This window comes from Canis lupus, chromosome 21 (assembly GCF_003254725.2).
Source record: "Canis lupus dingo isolate Sandy chromosome 21, ASM325472v2, whole genome shotgun sequence".
NCBI classification, from domain to species: domain Eukaryota; kingdom Metazoa; phylum Chordata; class Mammalia; order Carnivora; family Canidae; genus Canis; species Canis lupus.
Genome location: NC_064263.1, coordinates 7,401,972 through 7,408,450, shown reverse-complemented (window position 1 = coordinate 7,408,450; position 6,479 = coordinate 7,401,972). Strand labels below are relative to the sequence as shown.

Below are 6,479 nucleotides of genomic sequence, written 5' to 3'. Positions count from 1 at the left end.
TGCTTAAAAGATTATTATATAAGATGAGGCCAAAGGGTTTAACACTAAGACTATGCTATGTTGTACTTGACATATGAACAATAGATCTGTCTTCAACAGAGAGTTTTATACATTAAAATGATAAAATATAAAATAACTGAGCCAACATTCTTCCTATTTGGTATGATTTATTTTGGATTTTGTTTGTTTCTGAAAACAAGAACATTACAGCTTTGAAATTCTTCATTTTCATCAGCTTGGGGAAAGTCTTCCAAACTGAGCTCAAACTGTTTCTACTCTGAACATATCTCTTGGCTGAGATGAATTATTTGATGAGTCATTCCCAAATGATTTTGATGGATAAACTGATGAGTAACCAAACTAAAACAGCTCTTTGGCTTCAATACAAAGTTTGCTACATACAAAGCTGAATTTATAATAAAAGATTTTTATATTAACAAGAGTTTAACCCAAGAATTTTAGGAATACATATATGTGTGTGTGTGTGTGTGTATATATATATATATATATATATATATATATACATGTGTGTATACATAAATACACAAAATCAACAAAAATTATAAGGTGGGAGAAAACTTTTGGAAGTGAAGAATATGCTTATGACACAGATTGCAGTGATGGTTTACGGTGAAGCATACAGGTGTATACTTATCTCCAAATTCATAAAATTATATACATTAATTATATACATTAAATACGTATAGCACTTTGTACTGTACTGTATTGAGATATAACACAGTGGTTTAAAAAAGCAAACATAAGTCAAGAACATCTCAGAAGTTGGAAAACACACATGGTTATGTCACTATTTTTAATGTTAAAAATATGAGTACTTAAGAAAATATAGGATTTAACAGCCAAACATAATGGCTTCATTTTGGAAAATATGCATTTATTTCATTGAAGATATACTAGATGGATAAGGCACCCAAAATTGTGGGTCTGTTGTTTAAGCCACCTAGTTTGTAGCACTTTGTTATATGACCCTTAGCAAATGAACAGACTCATATATCTCAGACTTGGAGCTGAGAAAGGTGACAATCTTGAAATGGCAAAGGATACAAACAAAAAAGCCCCAACAAGGCCTGCTCTCTCTAAATAAGAGGGGGAGCCTAGCAAGGCAGAAAATATTTACACAATAATCCCTCTAATTCAGCTAAACACCTCAGAGAAAACTGTGGCCCCACTCTCACCTCTACAAGCAAATGTAGACAGAGGCCTAGATTTACACCCTTGTCCCAAACTCCTTGCCAGAGTGTCAGAAAAAGCTTAGTAGGGTGGCAGAACTTTCATTCCCACCACTGGGTGATGAGGCACCCCCTTGGCAGTATCAGTGAGGACTATGTGGGGAGCCCCCGTGAGGGAGGAACAAGGCAGCCCTACCCCTCTCCAGTAGGGTGATATCAGTGGAGGATATGGAAAGGCAGGATACTCAGCCTTCCCCCAACAGTGTCACTGGAGTTCCTCTAAGAGTCAGTAATGAGGCCCCTTATCCTTCCCAGTCAGGGTAGTTTCAGAAAAAGACTACTGTGAAGCCAGAACTCCCACCCAACTCAGCAGTGATGGGGAAGCCCTCTCTGCAGATATTAATAGAGGCTGAGTCAACATTTGGACTTCCACTATCAACTGACAGTAATGATGCTATATACCACTTCCCTGCTCAGAAGTTGTTAGAACAGGTGTACTAAAGCACAACATTTAAATAAAACCGAGAGTCTCATAATATAGTGCCCTAATATACAAGTTTCAATCAAAACTCACTTGTCATATCAAGAACCAGGAAGATCACAACTTGAATGAAAAAGACAATCAATAGAGGACAACACCAAGATGACACAGATGTTAGAGTTATCTGGCAAAGATTTAAAGTAGCCATCATAAAATGACTCAGCAAGCAATTAGAAACATGCTTGGAGGAATGAAAATATAGGAAGGTTCAGCAAAGAAATAGAAGATATAAAGTGAAACCAAGTGGAGATCTTAGAACTGAGAAATATAATATTAAATAAAAACTTGGTGGATGGGCTATAATGTAGAATGGAGAAAACAGAGGAAATAATCAATGAACAACAGGAATCATCCGATGTGAACAACAAAAAGAAAACAGAATGGAAAAAAATCTCAGAAATGTTTAAAACTATAACAAAAGACCTAACAATTGTGTCAGTGGAGTTTTGAGAAGAAAGAAGAAAGGGAAGGACTAAAAAGTACTCATAGATATAAGGCTTGAAAATTCCCCCCAAAGCTCAGCAAACCCCAAACAGGATAAATCCAAGGAAGGCCACATTATGGCATAGTATAGTCAAACTTCTAAAAACTAAAAACAAAGAAAAAAAATCTTGAGGCAGTAAGGAAGAAACAACACCATATCTATAAATATAAACCAATTTCAATTAAACCAGATTTCTAATTGGAAAACATGAAGATCAGAAGTAAATGACACAATGTTTTCAAGTGCTGAAAGGAAAGAACCATTAACCCAGAATATTATACCCAGTGAAAATATCCTTAGGAATGAAGAGGAATTCAAGACATTCTCAGATGAAGGAAAACTAAGAGAATTGGTCACCATTAGATCTACCCTAAAAGAATTAAGGAAGTTCTATAAACTAACTAACTAAATAAGTAAATGGATGGATGGATGGATGGATGAATAACACCACTAAACAGAATACACATTCTTCTGGAGTGCCCCTAGAACATATGCCAAGGTATAACACAACATGGGTCATCAAGCTAATCCCAACAAATTTAAAAGAAATGAAGTAATAGCATATTCTACCACAAGAGAATCAAACTAGATATTAATAACAGAAAGAAACTAGAAAATCAAAAATAGGGAAAGAAAGAACTAAAACAACAGAAAAATCTCCAAACAGTTGAAAACTAAACAACATCCTAAATAATCAATGGGTCAACTGGGATGTCTCAAGGGAAATTTAAAGATATACTGAACTGAATGGAAATGAAATGTAACATAAAATTTTTGAGAAACAGCTAAAGCTGCCCTACAAGAGAGAACTTTATAGAATAAATGAATACATTAGAAAAGAGAAAAAGTCTCAAATCAGTCATCTAAGCTCCTCTCTCAAGCATCTGGAATGGAAAGAACAAAATAAATCCTAAGGAGGCAGAAGGAAGGAAATAAAATTGATAAGAGCATAAATCAATAAAATTGAAAGCAGAAAAAACAATAGAGAAAATCAGAGAAACAAAAAGCTTATTCCTTAAAAAATAATCAATAATACTGACAAATCTCTAGCAAGACTGACAGAGGGAAAAAAAAAAAAAGAAGATACAATTACCAACATCAGGAATGAAACGAGACATTACTGAGACTCTGCAGAAATCAAAAGGATAATAAGGGAATGCTGTGAACAACACTATTATGAATGCTGTGCACACAAATGTTTATGTGACAACTTGGCTGAAATGGACCAAGTTCATTCCTTGAAAAACACAAATTACCACAACCCACTCAATATCAAATAGATCACTTGAATAACCCTAAAACTGAGGAAACTGAACTCATAATTTTAAAACTATCAAAAAAGAAGTTTCCAGCCCCATATGTTTTGACTAGGAAATTCTTATAGAAGTTTGAATAAGAATTAACAGAAACTCTACATGAACTTTACTAGAAAATATAAGACTTCCCACTTTACTTCATAGGCCAACATTACCATGATCCCCAAACTAGACAAAGACAATACCAAAAAAGTGCAGACCAGTATCCCTCATGAATATAGATGTAAAAATCCTTAACAAGATCTGCAAATAGAATTCAGTAATATATATATAAGGAATTATACACCATGATTAAATGAGATTTATTCCAGGGATTCAAGGCTGTTTCAATATTGAAAAATCAATCAATGCAATCTGCCTAAAGACATACAAAGAGCAAAGAAGAAAAATTATATGTTCATATCAACTAATGAAGTAAAAACATTGACAAAATGAAATACCATTTCATGATTTTAAAAACTCAGAAAAATAGTAATAGAAGGAAACTTTCTTAACCTGAAAAAGAACATTTACCAAAAAAAAAAAAACAAAACAAAAAACCTATGGATGATATTTTACTTAAAGGTGAAAGAATGATCAGTAAGTATGTCCATTCTCACCATTTTTACACAGTACTGAAATTCCTAGCCAATGTGATGAGTGTAGAAAAAAAAAAAAAAGGCGCCCAGGTCAGAAATGAAGAAATAAAACTTTCCCTATTTGCAGATGACATGACTGTCTAGTAGAAAGTCCCAAGAAATCTACAAAAGAAGTCAAAGAATTAAGAAGTGAGGTCAGCAAGCTTGCAGGACACAATATAAACACAGAAATCAATTGTACTTCTATATCCAAACAATGAACACAGGGATGTTGAAGTTAAAAATATATCATTTACAATCATTCAAATAAATGAAATAAGTAGGTGTAAATCTAAAAATCACATGTGGGACTTGTACGCTGGAACACTGAGAAAGAAATGAAAGATGATTTAAATAAATGAGATTTATAATGATGGATTGGAAGACTCACACGAAAGATCGCAGTTTTCCCAAAATCAACATATAGGTTTACACAATTCCTGTCAAAATTTCAGCAGGATTCTTTTTTTTTTGGTAGACATAGACAAGATTATTCTAAAATTTATATGGAAAGGCAGAGGAACTAGAATAACTAAAGGAATTTGGAAAAAGATAAAGAAGATCTAGTCTACCCAATTTAAAGACAATATACAGGGAACGTAAGCAAGACATAAGACATGTTAAGTCTCATATTCTATACAAAAATTAACTTTGTTTTAGTAATTAACACATTGTAAAATTTAAAAAAATGGACGATGGACTTAAAATGTAAAATAAAACTTTTTAGGACAAAAACAGAAGAAAAGCTATGGGACCTATGAGAGTTCTTACACATGAAGGAAAAGCAGAATCCATAAAAGGAAAAGTTGACAAACTAGAAGTCAACAAAATTAAAAATATTTGCTCTGCTAAAGTCCCTGTTAAGAAAAAAAAAAAAAAAAAAAAAAAAAGCTGTAGTCCTTGGGTGACTCAGTCAGTTAAGCAACTTGGGCTCAGGTCATGATCTTAGGGTCATGAGATCGAATCCTACTTTGGGCACAGCACTCAGTGAGGAGTTTACTTCTCTCCCTCTCCCTCTACCCTAGCTCCTGCCCACACGCCCTCACTCTCTACATAAGATAAATAAATCTTTAGAGAAAGGGGAGGGGGGAAGCTACTGGGAAAAAATATTTGCAAACCACATATCTGAAAAAGAACTAACATCTTAGAATGTATGAAAAGTTCTCCAAACTCAACAGCAAAAAATCCAATTAGAATATGGGTAAAAGGCATGAAGACACATTTCATCGAAGAGACTATACAGACTGTAAATAGGCACATAAAAAGATGTTGACATTATTGGCCATTAGGAGAATGCAAATTAAAACCACAATAAGATATCACTACACATCTATCAGAATAGCTAAAAAATAGTGACAACACGAAATGCTGGCAAGAACACAGAAATTGGATCACACTGCTGGTAGGAATGTAAAGTGGTACTGCTACTTTGGAAAACAGTTTGGCAGCTACCATATGATGTAGCAATTGCACTCCTTGGCATTTATCCCAGAGAAGTGTAGACTTATGTTCGCACACACACAAACCTATCCATGAATGTTCATAGCAGCTTTATTCATAATAGCCCCAAACTGGAAATAACACAGATGTCCTTCCACTGGTGAGTGATTAAAAAAAAAATAAGTACAAAACAGAGGTCAGGGAGAGAAGTGTATGCAGAAGAAGCATCAGAGAGATGCAGGGCTGCTGGCTGTGAAGGGGGAGTAAAGAGACCACCAGCCCATGAACTCAGGCAGCTTCTAGAAGCTGGAAAAGATTTTCAAAGCAAAAATAGAGTTGGAATCTTGGCAGAACCGGACAAAGAGAAAAGATTACTAACAGATCTTGGCAGGACTGGGCGGAGAGAAAAGAAAATTGCTAATGCAGAGCCCATCTTCAACAAATCATTGCACTCCTGAGACCCTCTCTTAATAAGGACTTCCGGGACCGTGCTGAGCAGCAGCAGCATACTGCAGCCCAACAAAAGGGCCTTTGTAGCACATAGCCCCCCTTTATCTAGATACCTCATAACTCAAGATGCGTTTGGGAGTCTTATTCTTCTCATTTTACCTTGCCTTGACCCAGATTGGAGAAAATATTTTACTGAGTGAACTTGTTATACCAAATGTCAAACGTACGGTCATCCAGTGCTGTACAAACTGTGACTCTCATAATTTTGATGAACTTTTCTATCTTGTGCTTCCTTAAAAGGATGGTCCATGTAAGTGAAAGCAAAACAGGAGGATAACCAGGATGATGAGAGCTTTGGGATTTGTGTTATCCGAGGAACTGATGCTATCCATGACTATAACTTTTCTGTTACCACAGGTTTTTAACTCTAAATGAAGCTCT

At 35.0% G+C, this 6,479-nt stretch overlaps 1 pseudogene; it reads left to right on the top strand.

Annotated features, from left to right (window-relative positions):
- Positions 1-5,734: 5,734 nt before the first annotated feature.
- LOC118351752 (SOSS complex subunit C-like) lies at positions 5,735-6,238 on the top strand (annotated as a pseudogene).
- The last annotated feature ends 241 nt before the right edge of the window (positions 6,239-6,479 follow it).